Consider the following 23,121-nt stretch of genomic DNA (forward strand, 5'->3'; position numbering starts at 1 on the left):
AAACATTCCAGACAGAAATATAATGTTACTAAGCACTACACAAACATTCAATTGAAATGTAAAAACTCATACTTTGAGAAAAGATTGTCGCAGTGAGCAAAACACCAGATAACGTCTGGAATTATGACAAGTTATTGCAGTGACTTAAACTCGAAGTTAGCTGTTGGTTTTGATGTGGTTCACTGCGTTTTCGTCTTGCTTTTGTTTCATAATGTTGTTGCTGTTGTTGTTACTGTTGGGAGCTATACATCACATTTTCGTTCCCTGAAAAATACATTCTTGATTAATATCAGGACGCAAATCCTCCCTTTTACTTCACACACACACACACACGCACACACGCACACACGCACGCACGCACGCACACACGCACGCACGCACGCACGCACGCACGCACACTCACACACACACACACAAACACACACACACACACACACAGGCATATTTTTCCAGAAGCACTTTGATTTTCCATTAGCCGTTGACTTTGTTGGAGGTACACGTAAAATAAACGCTATCCTACCCGTGCTATACAATCACTCTAAATTAAACGAACTTGTCACAAGAAAAAATTTAATTATCACAAGATACTTATACTCGCTTGGTTATATTACCATACCCTCTATCAGTGATGGCGTCAAACGATAGTTTCAAGTATTTTACTTGTCTAAAATCTTATTTAAACAAGAAGAGCAAACGCTCGATCGAGTCACTTTCGCAGTTCTGAATATTATATGAGGCATCAGATGGACAGGAAGAAATTGCTATTCACAACACAATGAGTCACGTTCACATAAAATTTGAGCCCGGTCACTTTTATAGTTTCCGAGAAAAGCCCAACGTTAAGTTGTGTGTTGCCGAACAGAAAAGGCTAGTTATCTCCCTTGTTTTTCTGATAACGTTCGTAAAAGGCTACAGATGTAAATACTTTGATGTAAAGAATAATCCTACAAAGTTTCAATCACATCCGATGAACTTTGTCAAAGATATAAAATGTCTAATTTTTCCTTTGACGCTGACCTGTGACCTTGAAAAAGGTCAAAGGTCAACGAAACCATCGTTAAAGTGTAGAGGTCATTGGAGGTCACGACTAAACAAAATATGAGCCCGATCGCTTTGATAGTTTCCGAGAAAAGTCCAACGTTAAGGTGGTGTCTACGGACGGCCGGCCGGACGGCCGGCCGGACGGCCGGCCGGACAGACTAACACTGACCGATTACATAGAGTCACTTTTTCTCAAGTGACTCAAAAAATTAAAAAAACACACGTTAGGTTCGGGTATTATGTACTGCTGGGTTCCGCACTGAGCATACCAAGAATTATGGTGCGTGCTTGCCGGTTGACGAAATAGCTTACAAGTTTTATCTTCTATAATTATTGTCATTCAGTTTTTAAAAGTGTTGACCTTAAATATCTGATTATATATTTAATTTTGCATCAACTCTTCTTGAATAACTGCGAACTTTGTTTGTTTGTTAGATGTGCACTAAAGCTTTTCGTAATGCTACTCTTACACTGTGCCGAATTACCCTTGCGAATAGAATTTTCCAATAATTCGCAATGATCGGGACATGGTCGCAAGACATTCGTAAATGTTCTTAACCATTCGCTACCATTCGTCTCTTGTTTCGAACATAGCAACATGTTCCTAATATTCACAAGGAAGTCATATTTTTAACTTTTTCCCAACGTACTCGTAAGTATTCGCAAGACATTTGTAATCATCGCAATGTATTCGCAACGCTCGCAAGGATTTCGCAAATATTCGTTATGCCTGTCTTACGCTGTGCCGAATATGATTGCGAACATTCGCTAACATCGCAATGTATTCGTAACGCTCGCAAGGATTTCGCAAATATTCGTTATGCCTGTCTTACGCTGTGCCGAATATGATTGCGAACATTCGCTAACATCGCAATGTATTCGTAACGCTCGCAAGGCTTTCGCAACCATACGTTATGCCTGTCTTACGCTGTGCCGAATATGATTGCGAATATTCGTAATCATCGCAATGTATTCGTAAAGCTCGCAAGGCATTCGCAAACATTCGTTATGCCTGTCTTACACTTTGCCGAATATCCTTGCGAATATGGATTCGTATGCATTCGCAATGATTGGTAGACATTCGCAAGCACTCGCAACCATTCGTAAGACATTTGCAAGGATTCGTAAGGCTTCGAATGGCCAATATTGTTCCTGTCCATTCGTCTCTTTTTTGGGCCTAATATAACCTTTTCATATACACATTTCTTGCGAATGTTTTACGAATGGTTGCGAGTGCTTGTGAATGTCTACCAATCATTGCGAATGCAAACGAATCCATATTCGCAAGAATATTCGGCACAGGATAAGACAGGCATGGTTGCTAGTGCTCGCGAATGTGTACCGATCATTGCGAATGCCTTGCGAGCGCTACAAATACCTTTACGGTGATTACGAATAACTTACGAATATGCCTTCCTTGCGAATATTAGAAGCATGTTGCTAATATTCGCAACAAGAGACGAATGGGGGAGAATGGTTAGGAACATTTACGAATGTCTTGCGACCATGTCCCGATCATTACGAATTATTGGCGAATTCTATTCGCAAGGGAAATTCGGCACAGTGTAAGAGCAGTATTACGAACAATGTGAATTGCACAATCGCTTTATTCCTAAAATGTTTGCAAGCACTCGCAACACTCGCAACGTTCGTAATACGTCCGCAAGGCATTCGTATATGGATTTGTATGCATTCGCAATGATCGGTAAGGCTTCGAATTTTCAATATTTTTTCCTGTCCATTCGTCTCTTTTTTTGCCGAATACAACATGTTCATATTCGCAAGGATATTCGGCACGGTGTAAGACAGGCCTCACCACATAAGCTTACGAATGAGTTGAAATCTATTCAGCATAAAATTTCCATTCTGCACATACAGAAAACCAAGGTGTAACATGCTTGTATGTGTCAAAGTGGAAGAATTAATGTTCGTATCCCATGTTTTGCAACAGGACGGGTCTATTCGCCTTGTTTTACATGGTGGATTACAAGAAGAGGGAAGTATCTTCAATTCAGTTAAAACAAATCTCGAGTCTGTGCATAATAAGCCTATACAGAGTTACAACAACAAAATGCCATAATAAGAATGCAAGTAAATTCTTCATCTGTTGACCAAATTCCTTCATATTTCTGCACAGCAAGTTCAGCTCACGCATTAGCAGTCCACAAATGTAACCGATTTGGCATGGTATGATCGCTTAGTGTACGCCGATTTTATATCGCAATGCGAAATCTGTTACGGTATTTTTTTTCAATCGATTTTTACCATGTGTATTAAAAGTTTCGACAGTGGATTACTCATGTATTGGGGTTTTTCAAGCAGTAACATTTGCAACTGTGCATACAGAGCGCAAACGTGGTAATTCAGTTGAAGAAAACAAATTTGCCTAGAAGTTATCAGTTGTACTGCCTCGCAAAACTCAAGGGCAGTTGCATTTTGGACTGACAGCAAATACACATTACTCCGGTCCCCAAACCCAAACCCCCACCCCACATACACACACGCACGCACCATGTGCACTATTTATTTTTATTTATTTTATGCAGCTTGTTATCGCGCGCATATTTCAACATACGGATTCAAGGCGCAGGGGTTTATTTATGCCGTGTGAGATGGAATTTTTTACACACTACATCACGCATTCACATCGACCAGCAGATCGCAGCCATTTCGGCGCATATCCTACTTTTCACGGCCTATTATTCCAAGTCACACGGGTATTTTGGTGGACATTTTTTTTATCTATGCCAATACAATTTTGCCAGGAAAGACCCTTTTGTCAATCGTGGGATCTTTAACGTGCACACCCCAATGTAGTGTACACGAAGGGACCTCGGTTTTTCGTCTCATCCGAAAGACTAGCACTTGAACCCACCACCTAGGTTAGGAAAGGGGGGAGAAAATTGCTAACGCCCTGACCCAGGGTCGAACTCGCAACCTCTCGCTTCCGAGCGCAAGTGCGTTACCACTCGGCCACCCAGTCCACACTACAATGCTATGCACTCACACTGTTAGGAAACGCTACCGTTGCTGAGCTTTGGTTCGGTTTTGTGTGTTGCATGTAGTTGACTTATTTGTACTTTGTGGGAAAGTACCGATATTATATTTTGTAAACACAATATTTATGCTTGGACGAGAATGCAGGTGAACTTTCTAGTCCTGTCAAAACAAGTTGTTTACCATGCTGTTTTAGTCGTGAGTTCGTGGCGTTCGTTCGGATTAAGTGCGTCGGCGCTTTTGATGTACGTCATAGAGAATGTCGCTAGTTTAGTCCATGCACGGCTCGTATAATGTAGTTGTATCATGTTCGGTCTGGAATATTCTCGATATTGAGTATTTACTATATATGCCAGCGCGATTTGTATGTAAAAAAGCTTCTATTTGACTTCTGCTACGATGTGCTGTTGTATGTATGGAATGCTAAATAAATCCTCGAACTCAATTTGACGAGTTGTTTTCTTCTGCTGCGAAGACGGGCGACGTAGAATAAAAAAACACAACTATACGACATTTGAGAACTTGTGGCAATCTCAAGTGTCGTGTAACAATTGGGGGCCAAGCCAAGGATCTACGTTTAACGCCAAGGGTTTTCCAGCAACAAGGACCAGTGTCAAGACAGTCACAGGAGGTAGCCATCAATCGGGTGTATCCTGAGGGATCAGTATTGAGACTACGGAACCGTGGATTCGGTGTGACTGGTGAGGAGTTTGGTAATCGCCGCAGCTCGGTACGGTGAGCGACGCCGGAGTGTATCGGGATTACAGAGGTTAGCTGCCATTTGGACGAGACGGACTTCGTCGCGGAGCTAGTGCATTAATACTACGAAATACGACTGGGGTACGTCGTGTACGTATCGTGAGCAGAGTGCGCCGTCACGTTAGACAGGGAGGGTGGCAGCCTGCGTCTACGAAGGTGAACAGCGACGAGAGAAGCATCGGAGGTGCAGTAGAGACTGTGTTCTTTTAGAAGACTACATTCGTCTACGTTCGGGGCTGTGAAAGAATACAGACGAACGCACCGGAAAAGACCAGAATGGCTGAGTTCTGGGGAAAAGGAATTGAACTGGGATTAAAAGGCAAGCAGTTGACGGAGTTCGTCGAGTCCCAGACACGACTGCTGGCGCAGCGTGAAGAAAGACAAGCGCAGCGTGAGCGAGAAGAAAAAGAAAGACAAGCGCAGCGTGAAGAAAGACAAGCGCAGCGTGAAGATAAAGAAAGACAAGCGCAGCGTGAAGAAAAAGAAAGACAGGCGCAGCGTGAAGAAAGAGAAAGAGAAGCACAGCGTGAAGAAAGGCAAATTGAGCTGAAACGCTTGGAGCTCCAGATAGAAATGGAGACGAAGCGCTTAGAGCTTCAGACAGAAATGGTGCGTGTTCAAAATGAGCACGAGGCACCACGCCAAAGAGATAACCAGCAGCAAATGCTACACAGGGCACCGAAACTTCCACATTCGCTGACGGGAAGGACCAAATCGACTGCTACCTTGCAAGATTCGAGAGGTTCGCTGAGAGTGCTAGATGGCAGCGCGACGACTGGGCGATTCAACTCAGCGCACATTTGACTGGGGCAGCACTTGAGGTCTACACTAGACTCTCAAATGATGACGCCAGAGACTATAATGTACTGAAGGAAGCTCTGTTGCGTTGCTACAACTTCACTGAAAGGGGCTACCGTCAACGCTTCCGCGAATGCCAGCCATTGTCTGGAGAGACACCGAGCCAGTTTGTGGAGCGCCTGTCGTCATACCTGCAGAAGTGGGTGGAGTTTTCAGGTGAAGAGCAGTCATACGAGAATCTACGGGACTTGATCGTGAAGGAGCAGTTCCTTAATGCCTGCCCGAAGGACCTGGCGACCTGCTTGGAAGAGCAAAAACTGCGGGGTTTGAAGGACATTACTGATGCTGCTGAGCGTTATCTCATTGCTCATGGAAGGACCCTGGGGACGTCAAAGTCAACGAAACCTTTCCAGAACAGCAGAAACCAGGCAAACCAACCTACCAAGGGACAAACTGAGTCCGCACCATCATCCAATGAAGGGCACAACATAACGTGTTTCCATTGCAATGCCAAGGGCCACCGAGTCGCCAACTGTCCCCAAAAGAAAAATAACGGACATGTCTATGACAAAGCGAAAGAACATCGACGGAGATATTACGACAACAAGAGGCAAACGAGTGGCTCGAACCAACAAGTATGTGCGAGCAGCGTCATACTTCCAAGGGCTGCCGAGCAAGTGGCTACACCATCGGACGTGGAAGAATGTATATCTGATGGCCAGCTTCTACTCGCCAATGGCAGGTCAATCTCTGTCGTCGCCAGCGCAGCTGTGTCAGTGTCGAACATGCCCGTGTCGAAGGGATTTGTTGAGAAGCAGGAAGTGACTGTTCTCAGAGATTCGGGCTGCAATGGAGTCATTGTCAAAGAGGATCTGGTGCCAACAGAGAAGTTCACTGGTGACTTCAAGTGGACGCTCATGGCTGACAGCAAATGCGTGAAGGCACCAGTGGTAAAAATCCAGATCGATACTCCATACTTCACCGGAGAAGTTGAGGCCGTCTGCCTGAAGAAGCCCTTGTACGATCTACTAATTGGGAATATTGGGGGTGCGAGACGTCCTGATGACCCTGATTTCGAATGGAGAATGGGCTCAGCTCAGCCTGCTGCTGAGGAGGAAGACCCACTGCCATTCGCGAATGAAGATATCAGCGAACTGTTACGAGATGACAGAGCAACTGTGCATCGCCGCGACCAGCCGCAGGTTGTAAGCGCTGTGACGACCAGAGCCCAGGCGAAGAAGGACAAAACAACTACGCCACTCAGGGTCACCAACAGTTCTGCAACTGCTGTCGTGGACAGGGATCGGCTGATTCAGCTACAGGAAGCCGATTCGACCTTAACAAAGTACAGGAGTCGTCATGTCAAGGAGATGACTAAGGGCGAAGGCACTCACACTGTTCCGTTCGGTGGAGGGCTTTGCTATCTCAGCTGAACTTTTCTTGGAGCTGGCGGGCTAATTTTATCAGCCGGCCCTGCGCGCGCGGTGACCTCTCTTCTCTGCTGGCACAAAGGCTTTGGCGTCCAGTCTGGAACTGTACAGCTGTGTGTGTGTCAGTGTGAAAAAATACGTATTTCTTGGCGTGAAATGAATGGTTTTCGTGACTTGACCGTTGGATTACCTTCATCTTGTGTATCTGGTTACTCTGATATACAGGCTTTGTGTCAGTGCAAACCAGAGGTTTACGCGAGACTCGCTTTTTCTGCAATTGTGGTAATACTGATATAACTCAGTGCTGACACGTGCTCTTTGTTCCACTTACAATATTCAGAATATGCACGTTGTGTACCATGTTCTGACCACGCTCAACAATCATAGCAGCAATTGACTGTGTTTCCTGTGTTGCCGTCAGTAAGTACTTATTCTAAACTGTGTTATAGAGTGAGAATAAGTTTTGCGCAAGGTGTTTGTGTGATTTCTGGAGCAATTTAATTTGCCCCGTAAATACCCACGCGGTGCACGCACGGTTCATCGGAACAGGCACTCGTTGCAAGACACTTGTTTTATGGACTATGTGTGACAATCGCTGTGGCTGTTGACTCCAGTGCATTTCATCTTTTCTGTTTTGTTGTTGCTTGTTTTGCGTCCCCCCCCCCCCCCCATTGTTTTGTGTTCTTAAGCATATGATGTGTTTATTCTTTACTTAATGTTGTCACTTGTGACTGTAATTGTGCTTATGTTTTTGCCTGTCTGTTTGTGTGTACATGGTTTAGCTTGTTTATTGGTGTCAATTTCTTTCAATTTATTGATTTAAGGTGTCCCAGTTAAGAATGGCGGCAGTGCAACATACGGAAGATCTCCACATATTTAGGCTAAATGCTATGTGCAGAATTTGTGGCAGAAGATCAAAGGCAGCGAAGGACAAACGTCATACCATTAGGCATTGCACAAACTACGCTTCGGTGTTATTTCAGTTTCATGGTATTCAAGTTTCTGAAGAAGCTTATGGCACAACTTTCTCACGTACAGTGTGTTCAACATGTTCTTCTCGTCTCAGCGAACTAAAAAAACTTAACATTCCATCTCAAGGATTCTCAAAAGCAATACATAATAACATTGAAAAAACAAAAGTGTTGTGGACACAATACAACTCCAAAGTGGAAGTATCTGACTGTAATGTGTGTAAAACGTTTGCCGAACAAATGGCCGGTTGTCGTAAAAAAAAAAAAAAGTCAGTAAAAAAGCTGCTAGTCCGCAAAAAAGCTGCTAGTCCGCAAAGAAAAAGCACATATGTGTTGACAGTACTGATGCCTGTACAAGCAATTCTATTGTTGAAACCTTTCAGCCACAGTGTTCTTCAACACCTGAAACAAAAACCGCAAGCCGTGTGGTCAAAAAACGTCTTTTCGACCTGCTGGCATCTCGCAAGGGAACGACTCAGAGTGATGTAAGTACTAACAATGACACACTCGTGTCAGCTGCTTCAACATCATTTCAAACCCAAGCCCCAGCAGAATCAAGCGATAGAACACCTGTTGCAAAGTCTGTATCTCAGTCACAGAAAGAACAGATACTCACACTGTTTCGTCAAAAAACAAACCACAAACCCAACTCCGCCCGATAGAACAGTTGCAGGCACCTTTGACAAAACAAGAGGAAGAGTATTTAACTGGCTTAGTTAGGGTGAAACTGGCACAGTCAGATGACAAGAAAGCACAACCACTTGTCCTAAAGAAAATTGTGAGAGCGAAAAAGTCATCAGCGCTAGTTTCTACTCCAATGAGGAAGAGAAGAGCAAAGGAAATTGCCAACTTAAGAAAGGAAATTTCGGGTTCCACGGAAGCTGACATAATAAAACAACAAAGCACTGAACTCAAGCACACTACAAAGCGAAAAAGGGATGACATTCTGAAAACAGCTGGGTTGGGACAGGCACGCGTCTCTTCAAAATCAGCAGCTCAAATTAGAGCCAAACTGTCACTTAGCTGGGCAAAACAAAGGCAGTTGCGAAAATTAAACAAGGCAATGGGAATAAAAATGGAGTGTGAAAAAAAGGAGAGGGAATTTCAGGAGGGAGTGCTTTGTGGGAAAATAGAAGTTTACACAATACGTCTCTCATGCATCAACAAAGCGACAAAGAAAGAGGAAGTTAGGGGCATTCCCGTGTCTTCTATTGTCAGCTGGCCCAAGTTTGTAACTGATCTCTTAGACCAGTACGACAAGAAGAACATGCTAACATGGCATAACAACACCTTGCCAGAAAATGAAATTTGGGTTAAAATCGGGGGTGACCATGGAGGGGGGAGTTTTAAAGTTGTTCTTGAAGTAGCAAATCTCCACAATCCAAATGCGAACTCAAAGTTGGTTGTGATGACTGAAGCCAAAGATTCTGCTGAAAACCTTGAAAAGATTTTAGGCAGTACTATTAAAGAGGGAGTCAGTGCTGTCAACGGCATGATGTGGAAAGGAAAAAGGCTGCGAGTGTTTATGTTTGGGGATTATGATTTCCAGTCAAAAATGTATGGACTGTCAGGAGCCCAGAGTAGTTATCCATGTCTTTGGTGCAAGACTTCCAAAACGCAAATGCAATGGAGTCCAAGAGAAAAAGCCCCCAAAAGAACGTTAAGAAACATGAAAGAAGACCTCATAGGGTACCAAGAATCTGGCAGTGACAAAAAACATGCCAAAGACCACTACAACGTCATTCGTGCTCCAATATGGGACGTCAAAGTGAGTCATGTAGCGCCGCCTTACCTTCATTTGCTCCTTGGTATTGTGAACAAACACCACGATCTTCTTGAAAGTGAGTGTCACCAGCTTGACAAGCAAATAGCAGATGCCCTTTCTAAAATAAAACTGAGTGAAGAGCGTTTTGTGGTGAGTAACAACACTACCGAAGCATTCAGAAGGTGTGTCAGAAAAATGTATAATCTCCGAGAAGAAGGGAAACTTAATCTGAAAACGTTTCCAGTCTTCTACAGATCTGAAGGACCAAGAGTTGCAGGGGTTACTGAGATTTTGAATAAGCATAGCATAGCACCTCAGGCCTTTTTTGGTGGCAGCTTCAATGGGAATCACTGCAACAAATGCATTAAAGATGAAGTGATTACTGCCGTAGCAGACAGCGTAGAAAGAAGGGCATTTATCCTGACAGATGACTATGGCGTGCACACCCTTGCAGGTCAAATCAAAGACAAACACACCCGTTTGAACAGTCTTTACTCCAGTGTGCACAGGCTTGTGCCACACACAAAACCAGTTGGGAAAGATGACCTTCCTGGCATCCAAGTAGCTATTTCTGAATACATGGAGTTCTACAGAGGTAACGTGTGCCTTGAAAACGTTAATGTCATCCCAAAGCAGCACATACTTGAAGCACATTGTGTAGAGTTTATGGAAAGGTGGGGGATGCATGCACTGTGCAATTTGAAGTGAAGGCCAAGATTTTGCATTACGTCAAGTTCTGGTGCCTCAACCACTTAGGCGCCAGGTGATGGAGGTGGCCCACGACTCTATTATGGGAGGTCACCTGGGTGTCAAGAAGACATCGGACAGAATCCAGGCTGCGTTTTACTGGCCAGGACTGCATGCAGATGTGACTCGATTCTGCCGATCGTGCGATATTTGCCAGAAAACCATACCTCGAGGAAGGGTCCCGAAAGTGCCGTTGCAGAAGATGCCTTTGATCGACCGACCTTTCAAGAGGGTGGCCATTGACCTCATCGGCGAGATAAAACCGCCAAGTGAAGCGGGTCATCGTTGGGTACTGACCCTGGTAGACTATGCAACCAGGTACCCAGAAGCCGTGCCTCTGAAGAAAATTGACACCGAGACTGTTGCCGAGGCACTTGTGGACATTTTCAGCAGAATTGGGGTTCCTGAAGAGATCCTCACAGACCTGGGGACACAGTTTGTCTCTGAATGCATGGAAGAGGTCAACAGGCTGCTGAGCATTCGTCACTTGACTACGACAGCTTATCACCCGATGTGCAATGGGCTGGTCGAAAAATTCAATGCAACGCTGAAGTCCATGCTCAAGAAACTATGCAGTGAGCAGCCAAGGCAGTGGCATCGCTACATCAATGCATTGCTATTTGCATACAGGGAGGTGCCACAAGAGTCCACTGGATTCTCCCCGTTCGAGCTGATATACGGGCGGACCGTGAGAGGCCCGATGCAAATACTAAAGGAATTGTGGACGAAAGATGTGGACACACCTGAAGTGAAGAACAGTTACCAGTACGTGTTCGAGTTGCGAGAGAAACTGGAGGAGACTCTCGAGATTGCTAGAGAAAACTTGAGAAAGTCTCAGGATAGCGGAAAGCACTACTACGACCGCAAAGCCGTAAACAGGAAGTTTACACCAGGTAACAAAGTGCTGATACTGCTCCCCACTGATCACAACAAACTACTGATGCAGTGGAAAGGCCCATACGAGGTTGAGGCCGTGGTAGGGATCAACGACTACAAGGTGAATGTCGGCAAGAAGTCAAAGATCTACCATGCTAACCTCCTGAAATTGTATGTGGAGAGACCTCCGGAAGCAGTACAGGTCGCAGCAATTGTGGAAGAACCAGCCGAACTAGACGAGTTCGACGGCGAGGAACTACTGGAGTTGGGAGACCTCCACAAGAAAGAGGGAGTGGATGACGTCAAGCTAGGACCTGACCTGACAGAAGATCAGCAGAAGGAGCTGCATGATTTTATGGGCGACTTCACCCATAGGTTCTGTGATGTTCCAGGCTCTACGTCCTTGGTCGAACATGAAGTCCACCTCACATCTGACGTTCCTGTTCGGTCAAAACCATACCCTATCCCGTTTCAGGCTCGGGAATCCTTGAAGAAGGACATCGACAACATGTTGAAGATGGGGGTCATCCGTGAATCATCATCCCCTTACTCATCTCCCGTTGTTGTTGTCAAGAAGAAAGACGGCACAAACAGGGTATGCATTGACTTTAGGAAAGTCAATAAGATCACCGTGTTTGACCCTGAACCAATGCCGACGGCAACTGATCTATTCCGACAGTTAACCGGCAGTAAGATCTTCTCAAAGATCGATCTCAGCAAGGGATATTGGCAAATTCCTGTGCGCGAAGAGGACATACCAAAGACCGCCTTTGCAACTCCAGACGGAACGTATGAGTGCCTGCGGATGCCTTTTGGCATGGTGAACAGTGGTGCTACCCTGAAGAGGGGAATGCGAAAAATGCTCAAAGGAATGAAGAATGTTGTGTACTACTGGGATGATCTGCTAGTCCACACGGAGACCTTTGCGGAGCATTTGGAGACTTTGAGGGAACTGTTTTCCCGCCTGACAAAAGCTAATCTGACCGTGAGACCCAGCAAGTGCATTTTGGGGACCGACAACGTTGACTTCATAGGTCATTCACTGAAGGAAGGTCAAAAGGGGCTTTTGTTGGAAAACGTCACCAAGATCCTCAATGCGCCACGTCCTGAAACCAAGAAGCAGGTGCGATCCTTCCTTGGATTGGCTGGGTACTACAGAGAGTTCATTCCAAACTTCGCCGCCATAACGGCGCCTTTGTCGGACATGACCCGAAAAGGATGCCCCAACCGAATACTCTGGGGACCAGCTCAGGAGAAGGCATACCAGACCGTGCGCGACCTGATGTCACGAGACCCGGTGCTACGCCTTCCTGATACTGCCAAAGAGTTCATCTTGCGTACAGACGCATCGGACGAAGGGATCGGCGCCATGCTGATGCAAGAGCATGGAGGTAAACCGTTTCCGGTCAGCTATGCCAGCAAGAAGCTGTCAGGAGCCGAGAAGAACTACTCGACCATGGAGAAAGAGTGTTTAGCCATCGTGTGGGGAATCAAGAAATTTTAACTCTACCTCCAAGGGGTGAAATTCGTGCTTCAGACTGATCACAAACCCCTCACCTACCTGAACTCTGCGAAGTTTGTGAATGATCGTATCATGAGGTGGGTGATGTACTTGCAGAACTTTGATATGCGAGTGGAATCGATCAAAGGTTCAGACAATGTTGGAGCAGATTTTCTCAGCCGAGTATGTGAGTAAAACTGTGTTCATTCTCCAACAGACTAATGTACATACCTGGATTTCAATCTGTTATGTATACATACTATGTGTACAGGTAGCGTTTCAATGATTGAAAGAAATTAGGTAAATTTCTTCTGGTGTTGGGGGTAATGTTAGGAAACGCTACCGTTGCTGAGCTTTGGTTCAGTTTTGTGTGTTGCATGTAGTTGACTTATTTGTACTTTGTGGGAAAGTACCGATATTATATTTTGTAAACACAATATTTATGCTTGGACGAGAATGCAGGTGAACTTTCTAGTCCTGTCAAAACAAGTTGTTTACCATGCTGTTTTAGTCGTGAGTTCGTGGCGTTCGTTCGGATTAAGTGCGTCGGCGCTTTTGATGTACGTCATAGAGAATGTCGCTAGTTTAGTCCATGCACGGCTCGTATAATGTAGGTGTATCATGTTCTGTCTGGAATATTCTCGAGATTGAGTATTTACTATAAATGCCAGCGCGATTTGTATGTAAAAAAGCTTCTATTTGAGTTCTGCTACGATGTGCAGTTGTATGTATGGAATGCTAAATAAATCCTCGAACTCAATTTGACGAGTTGTTTTCTTCTGCTGCGAAGACGGGCGACGTAGAATAAAAGAACACAACAAAACGACATTTGAGAACTTGTGGCAATCTCAAGTGTCGTGTAACACACACATACACACACACACACACACACACACACACACACACACACACAAACACACACACACACACACACACACACGTCACACACACACACACACATACACACACAACTGAACACACACACACACACACTGATCATCAGTTTACACATGTGAAAAAAAGTGCAGTGCACATACTTTTTGGGGGGTATCTCTTATTTTCTCTATACGAGCCTTATAAGTGTACATTGGCATTTTTGCATGTTACAGACATGCTGTAACATGGTTTAACATGATGTTTTGACTGTCGCAAAACGCGCTGAAATTCCAGGCAATTTCGCAGCGATAACTTCAATAAAATCCAATCAAAATCTGGTGTTTTCGTGAACACCAAAATGTAATAAACCCATTGAAACTAAGTTTTGTTGGGATTTTGAGTAGTTTTGTAAGATACAAAACGCCACTTTTCGCCCAGTGATCAAGGCATTTAAACACTGTGACTCTTGAGGACAGGCATACAGTCACGTCTGACTGCTGTGTCCACCGCTGATGGTCGAAAATATTCGAGGCTTGGCACAAACACTGTTCAAACACAGGTATTCAAGGACTTATGCTGTAACATGACGACGCACCTGTCTATACTGCCTTTGCGACAACATATTTCTTGGCACCAAAGGGAGCACTGCTGCTGGTTGCATCCACCCTATTTTCTTGACATCTCCCCATGCTAGTTCAGCCTGTTCTCGGATTTCAAGAAATAGCCGCGGAAACACGGTTAGAGACCCATGAAGACTGTTCGAGCCTTCACGAGGGCCATACCAGGTATAGCTGATGTCACGTGGTCCCAGGCCAGAATGAGAACGTATGAGAGGATGGCCAGTTAATTGGGTGTCGGCTGGGGAAGGATTGGTCTAGAAAATGGCCTGGTTAGATTGTTGGTATGTGTTTCCGTTTTTGAGATTCTACATAATTATGGAACAGCCTACGTATGTGTGCTTTCAATTGTAAACAAGTCGCGTAAGGCGAAAATACAACATTTAGTCAAGTAGCTGTCGAACTCACAGAATGAAACTGAACGCAATGCAACGCAGCAAGACCGTATACTCGTAGCATCGTCAGTCCACCGCGCACGGCAAAGGCAATGAAATTGACAAGAAGAGCGGGGTAGTACTTGCGCTGAGAAGGATAGCACGCTTTTCTGTACCTCTCTTCGTTTTAACTTTCTGAGCGTGTTTTTAATCCAAACATATCATATCTATATGTTTTTGGAATTAGGAACCGACAAGGAATAAGATGAAGGTGTTTTTAAATTGATTTGGACAATTTAATTTTGATAATAATTTTTATATTTTTAATTTTCAGAGCTTGTTTTTAATCAAAATATAACATATTTATATATTTTTGGAATCAGAAAATGATAAAGAATAAGATGTACGTAAATTTGGATCGTTTTATACTGACCAAACTCACTCATTAGTTTTTAAGCCCCCAAGCTGAAATGCAATACCAAACCCCGGCCTTCGTCGAAGATTACTTGACCAAACTTTCAACCAATTTGGTTGAAAAATGAGAGCGTGACAGTGCCGCCTCAACTTTCACGAAAAGCCGGATATGACGTCATCAAAGACATTTATCAAAAAAATGAAAAAAACGTATGGGGATTTCATACCCAGGAACTCTCATGTCAAATTTCATAAAGATCGGTCCAGTAGTTTAGTCTGAATCGCTCTACACACACACACAGACAGACAGACAGACAGACAGACAGACACACACACACACACACACACACACACACACACACACACACACACACACACACACACACACACACACACACATACACCACGACCCTCGTCTCGATTCCCCCCTCTACGTTAAAATATTTAGTCAAAACTTGACTAAATATAAAAGAAAGAGTAATAATCTTAACTAAAATGGATAGATACAGAAGTGTTACTTGTATTTTTGACCAAATATGACATTTGACAAAGATCTCGACAGTCAATTATATATTATTCAACTCGTAGAACAAGGGTTGTCTTGATCTGTGCAAAATGTCATATTCTGGTCATATGTACAAATAACGTAAAATATCTGTCACAATAAATGTCGATGGGAATAATAAATAATAGGATAATATATCATTATGAATAATGATTATATTATTACCATTATGTAGACATCGGCCTTCTGTGATTCTGACGTAGAAAAGCCTCGGAGGTAACATATTTGTTCCACCACCGCCTCGAACTCGGAACTGAATCTGTAAATCAGTCATCGATTCTTCATTACATCATATGCCAAACAGATAAACTAGAGTCTTCTTCTGCGTTCGTGGGCTGAAACTCCCACGTACACTCGTGTTTTTTGCACGAGTGGAATTTTACGTGTATGACCGTTTTTTACCCCGCCATTTAGGCAGCCATACGCCGTTTTCGGAGGAAACTAGAGTCTACTGTTGGATTTGAAAAAGAAGAACACCACACACACACAAACAAAAAAACACTAACACACACACATACACGCACATTTCATGGATACGTGTAGATAACCATGCTTAATATTTACAACTCCTCGCTGTTTTGGACAAATCGTATCGACAAGTTTACAAAGTGATTTTCCGTTGGCGTTGGTGGTGAACCTGTTTTGATAATTGATGTCTCAGTTATTATTATACCTTTCCTGTTAAATGTTCGATGTCAAAGCGTGCAGTACGATTTCTGTTGTCATTGACTTGTTGAGAGTTTTCCATCCTTGACGGCAGTGTGCCGTTGCTGAATGCCAGGAACACCTGAAGCTGGTATGGCGTGCGTCTGGAGTAGGCAAACTGAACACACGATGGCGTAGAAAAAATCACCCACGGAGACTCCAGAATGGAGTATGATTCGAGTCCACACCCTCCATTGTATTGTGTCACACTTGCAGAACCTTCAACCAAAAGCGGTCATATGGACATGACATTTGTGTGAGTTTGGTGTCCATCGATCGTGCAAAAAAAAAGAAGAAAACATACATGCGAAAGAATAAAGCTGCAGGGGCAGAGCACTAGGGTAGGAATACGCAAACACATGTAATGGTACTTGACCCTTTCAGGTAAATGAACTGAAAGTAGTAGTGACCAGAACATAACCATTTTGGTCTGTTTGCACTAGCATGAAAGCAGGAAAGAGATCGCCGACAGTATGAATTACAATAACATTATACTGACAGGCTTTCATTTTATACTTATTGGTTGTCATCGTCTAATTTATTCAAAGAGGCTTTGGTCTGGCTTCAATCGACCTTGATACCCTTGAAGTTTCAAAAGGAAGCCTACCAATGTGTTCGTCTACGAAGTTATTTGAAACGTAATGTATTAAGAATCTTATAGATCTCTCTCTCGCTCTGTTTGCCTTCCCTCCCCGGCCCCTCTCTCTCTCTCTCTCTCTCTCTCTCTCTCTCTCTCTCGCTCTCTCTCTCTTTCTCTCTCTCTCTTTCTCTCACACACACACACACACACACACACAGACACACACACACACGCACACACAAACACTCACACACACACACACAAACACACACACACACACACATACAAGGAAAAGTAGAAAGCCACATTCGCACAGAAAAAGAAAGGCACCTCTTTTCCCCTCATAGCATTACAGGCTAGCTGACATCTGAACATGTACCGTTTGTTGGGCTCCAGTTTCCCATGCCAACGTCAAAACAACCTTGTCTGTAGCAGCATAGGTTCCCCGCAAAGCTACAGTTCACAGCAGAAGGAGGATAGACTGTAACATAAATCTGTATGATATAAACTATTCAAAATAAGCTTTGGACCAGAAGTTAAAACAAGTCGCGTAAGGCGAAAATACAACATTTAGTCAAGCTCAGTCGAACTCACAGAATGAAACTGAACGCAAAGCATTTTTTCCGCAAGACCGTACACTCGTAGCATCGTCTGTCCACCGCTCGTGGCAAAGGCAGTGAAATTAACAATCCAGAAAAGCGCGGTAGCGGTTGCGCTGAGGAGGATAGCACGCTTTTCTATATCTCTATTCTTTTTAACTCTCTGAACGTGTTTATAATCCAAACATATCATATCTATATTTTTTTGGAATCAGGAACGCACAAGGAATAAGATGAAATTGTTTTTAAATCGATTTCGGAAATTTAATTTTATATTTTTAATTTTCAGAGCTTGTTTGTAATCCAAATATAACATTATATGTATATGTTTTTGGAATAAGAAAATGACGAAGAATACGATAAACGTAATTTTGGATCGTTTTATAAAAGAAATAATTTTGATTACATATTGCAGATTTTTGATGACCAAAGTCATTAATTAAATTTTAAGCCTCCAAGCTGAAATGCAATACCAAAGTCCGGCCTTTGTCGAAGATTGCTTTGCCAAAATTTCAATCAATTTGATTGAAAAATGAGGGTGTGACAGTGCCGCCTCAACTTTTACAAAATGCCGGATATGACGTCATCAAAGACAGTTATCGAAAAAATGAAAAAACTTCTGAGAATATCATACCCAGGAACTCTCATGAAAAATGTCATACAGATCGGTCCTGTAGTTTACTCTGAATCGCTCTACACACACACATACACACAGACACACACACACACACACATTCACCACGACCCTCGTCTCGATTCCCTCCTCTATGTTGACTTGACTAAATGTAACAAGTCGCGTAAGGCGAAAATACAATATTTAGTCAAGTAGCTGTCGAACTCACAGAATGAAACTGAACGCAATGCCATTTTTCAGCAAGACCGTATACTCGTAGCATCGTCAGTCCACCGCTCATGGCAAAGGCAGTGAAATTGACAAGAAGAGCGGGGTAGTAGTTGCGCTAAGAAGGATAGCACGCTTTTCTGTACCTCTCTTTGTTTTAACTTTCTGAGCGTGTTTTTAATCCAAACATATCATATCTATATGTTTTTGGAATCAGGAACCGACAAGGAATAAGATGAAAGTGTTTTTAAATTGATTTGGACAATTTAATTTTGATAATGATTTTTATATATTTAATTTTCAGAGCTTGTTTTTAATCCAAATATAACATATTTATATGTTTTGGGAATCAGCAAATGATGGAGAATAAGATAAACGTAAATTTGGATCGTTTTATAAATTTTTATTTTTTTTTTACAATTTTCAGATTTTTAATTACCAAAGTCATTAATTAATTTTTAAGCCACCAAGCTGAAATGCAATACCGAAGTCCGGGCTTCGTCGAAGATTACTTGACCAAAATTTCAACCAATTTGGTTGAAAAATGAGGGCGTGACAGTGCCGCCTCAACTTTCACGAAAAGCCGGATATGACGTCATCAAAGACATTTATCAAAAAACTGAAAAAAACGTTCGGGGATTTCATACCCAGGAACTCTCATGTCAAATTTCATAAAGATCGGTCCAGTAGTTTAGTCTGAATCGCTCTACACACACACAGACACACACACACACACACACACGCACATACACACGCACGCACATACACCACGACCCTCGTCTCGATTCCCCCCTCTATGTTAAAACATTTAGTCAAAACTTGACTAAATGTAAAAAGATATCAGTTTTTGCTATGGAGGCATGTTGCCAGAGCGAATTATTTCATCAGTGTGTAAGCTTGTATACACAGACTGGTTAGCCCTGTTAATGGTCAGGACCTTGTTGTGGCACGTCCACTTTTTTTTCTGATTAGTTTGCCAATTCCATACGAATTTGAAAACCACTCCCTTTTCCTTGTCAATGTTTTCTTTTTCTTTTTCATTCTTTTCTTTTAAATTAAACTGACATCATTGACCACACAGGGATTTTTCGTATTAAGGAGCACTTCGAACTATGCAAAACAACAAATGTGCACCACATTTTGTACTCTGCAATTAAAACAAATCATCAACAAAGTCATTTGATTCAATTATTCTCTGCCCTTAACGTCACTTGACTTTGCTATCTGACACACACACACACACACACACACACACACACACACACACACACACACACACACACACACACACACACACACACACACACACACACACATACACACACACACATACACACACACACACACACACACACACGCACACACACACACACACACACACACACACACATACACAAACACGTGCGCGTGCTCACACACATGCAACAATATTGCTTTTGACCAAACAGCACCACCACCAACAACACCAACTACAACAACAAACTGTAACAGCAGATTTCAGGGTGATATACTACCGTCCATGTCCTTTGCAAACTGGTTGTTATTCGCTTGACAACCTGCAGGTCTGTAACAAATAGAGATGAACAATCCTCACAACGACGGTAATGACGACAATCACAACAGCACACAATAACAACAAAAGCTACAACAGCAGCACCAACAACAACAGTATGACAGTAACTATTAGTGTGCTCCTGCCGACGAACTGCGCAAGACTGCGGACTTCCTGGCAGCCCTGGCAGTCTGAGGATTTAGCACGGCCATCAACATCGAACGCAGAAGAAGAAGAAGAAGTGTGCTACAGAGTGATAAACATGCATGACTGGTACTGATGACTGAATGTGTTCATACGAAGTCAGGAACATCTTCCAAAACATTAAAGAACGAACTAACTTGGAGAGAGAGAGAGAGAGAGAGAGAGAGAGAGAGAGAGAGAGAGAGAGAGAGAGAGAGAGAGAGAGATAGAGAGAGAGGAGAGAGAGAGAGAGAGAAAGAGAGAGAGAGAGAGAGAGAGAGAGAGAGAGAGCTGAATTTCCTGGTATGTGGATATTGTTCTGCCATGCTCGTTTAATCCAACACTTTTACATTGTCCATGGTCTTTGCAATACAGGTCGCTTTGAATAAGATTGCACAATAAAATAGATATTGATTTGAAACAAAAAAGTAAACGAGTTCTTACCTTGGAGTGTTGTTGCAGACACTGTTCACGACAAGAATCGGTCCAAGGAAAGAAGCAGTGCACAGCCATAGTTTTAATATCATTTTTGTTGTTCAGGGCCCCCAGAACTACATGAGACCGTCAGCAACTATTTGAACAGACACGACAGCAGAATTCAATTATAGACAGAAATAAAGAAACGAAAGCGACAACAGTAGTCACTGAGAGAGAGAGAGAGAGAGAGAGAGAGAGAGAGAGAGCTAGAGAGAGAGAGAGAGAGAGAGAGAGAGAGAGAGAGAGAGAGAGAGAGAAAGAGAAAGAGAGAGAGAGAGAGAGAGAAAGAGAGAGCACCGGTTCGAACGAAGCTAAGTTAAGAATAAACTCCTGTTGTGCAGCGGGTTAAAGTATTCCCTCATACCTCGGAGATATACCTTCACTCGCTCGCAGCGACGTCACGTGACGGAAAGAATGTTATCACACCATTGAAATGACATTCTTTCCGTCCCCTATAGGCGACGAAATAGGTCAAATTTTGTGCACTTTTTAGTGGAAAATGCTTCGACGCCGGAGCGGGTACTGGACCCAGTGCCGTTGTAGTGCAAGTGCACTACAAAGGCACTGCACCCAGTGCCGATAAGCGACAGCATTTTGTTCCACCATCTAAAATGTCACGTGACGTCGCTGCGAGCGAGTGAAGGTATATCTCCGAGGTATGAGGGAATACTTTATCCCGCTGCACAACAGGAGTTTATTTTTCACTTCTCTTCGGTCGTAGCGGTGTGTAATACCTCGAGAGAGAGAGAGAGAGAGAGAGAGAGAGAGAGAGAGAGAGAGAGAGAGAGAGAGAGAGAGAGAGAGAGAGAGAGAGAGAGAGAGAGAGAGAGAGAGAGAGAGAGATCCCTAAACGTCCTGGTATGCGGATATAGTTCGACACTGCTCGTATAATCCAACCCTATAACAAGTGGCATTGTGCATGGCATTTTCGGTACAGATTGATTTAAATAAGATAAAATAGACATTAATTTCCATGAGAAAATCAATGCAGCTCTTACCTTTCACCGCAGCCACTAGTCACGACAACAATCGATCCAAGTAAAGAAGCAGTGCACAGCCATAGTTTCAATATCATTTTGTTGTTGTTCAGGGCCTCCAGAACAACATAAGACCGCCAGCAACTATCTGAACAGAAACGACAGCAGCAATGAATTAAACAGAAATAAAGAAACGAAAGCGACAACAGTAGTCACTGAAATACCATCTGCTTAACTGACGTCGCTTTGACACAGTGCCCATACACACAGCCTTTGCTCATAGTTACACTTCCTGGATCTCTCAGTTTTTTCCGACCTGTTTTTATCAACTTGGACTACTGGCGGTAGAGTGAGTTGCCACTTGTGCAAATAATCTCCTGTTTTCAAGTATTGCATATCAGCCAGCTGCAACGACCATTTCGGAAAACACTCCCGTGTTTAAGTATCACATATCGTACAGTTGATACAATCATTAAAGAAAACACTTCCAACTTGGAGTATGAAACATCGGGCAGTTAAAACGGCCGATGAGTAAAACAATCTTGTTTTGAAGTATTTGGCAGTATATAATGAAAACACAAGGCAAACACTGCTAGTGTTCTCTACCGTATTTGCACATCTTTGCTGTGAGCTTTTGTGTACATGTGTCCGTAATAAGGAAATTTAACATTTGCATTACACATGGCCCACACACACGACACACAATAGTCGTGACTAGACTATCAAGTGTGTTTGGATTTGTCGATTTACTTCCGTGTCCATTTGGTAGGCGAGATTGACTCACACCTTTTCAAACACACACACACGGTGGCATAGATATATAAATCTTTCTCATATCTGTTTTTTGTTGTTTTTTGCTTTCTCGTGTGTTTCATTTGATGTCATTTCATTGACTCTATTATCCGAATGCTGGTAAATTCGGGTCGCTTCCTTCCATTGGAAAGCTAGCAGCAACAGGAGTCGCGCTACCCAGGCGTGTGCATGTAAAGCTGTAATCAGTCATTTGCACCTATGGCAGAATGACCTAGGTCTTTTACGTGCCAATGTGGTGGCACGGGGGTGGGACATGGATACCGTCTCTAAGTCTGCACATACAGTTGACCTCCTGGGATTCGACCCTTAGGATCACAAGTCAAATATATGCTCTACCAACTGAGATACCCGGCCCTCGTGGTAGCTTGTTGCTTGTTTGTTCGTAAGTCGTGAATGTTTTTTGTTTGCTTGCTTGTTGGTCTGTTTCTCTTTTGAGTTTTGGTTTATACTTTTTGCTCCGTTTTTTAAAATTCATTTATGTTTTAATTTAACACACACACACACACACATACCCACCCCCTCACGCGCGCGAGCGCATAAACACACCCACGCACGCACACACGCACACACACCCACAAACCCCCACCCACCCACGCATAAACACACACTCACGCACACCAACACACAGCACCACACACACACACACACACACACTCACACATA

General features: G+C 43.3%; 1 long non-coding RNA gene across 2 annotated transcripts; it reads right to left on the reverse strand.

The window, feature by feature from the left end:
* Positions 1-17,313: 17,313 nt before the first annotated feature.
* LOC138955140 (uncharacterized) lies at positions 17,314-22,138 on the reverse strand. Of its 2 annotated transcripts, none has more exons than XR_011452118.1 (3): positions 21,667-22,138; positions 19,971-20,020; positions 17,314-17,497 (listed from the first exon to the last, which is right to left on the reverse strand). It is a non-coding gene; the product is annotated as an uncharacterized lncRNA (long non-coding RNA). The 2 variants fall into 2 exon arrangements; XR_011452119.1 differs by lacking the exon at positions 21,667-22,138 and adding an exon at positions 20,636-20,819.
* Between the last annotated feature and the right edge of the window lie 983 nt (positions 22,139-23,121).

The sequence above is a fragment of the Littorina saxatilis genome, unplaced genomic scaffold, assembly GCF_037325665.1.
Source record: "Littorina saxatilis isolate snail1 unplaced genomic scaffold, US_GU_Lsax_2.0 scaffold_628, whole genome shotgun sequence".
Taxonomy (NCBI): domain Eukaryota; kingdom Metazoa; phylum Mollusca; class Gastropoda; order Littorinimorpha; family Littorinidae; genus Littorina; species Littorina saxatilis.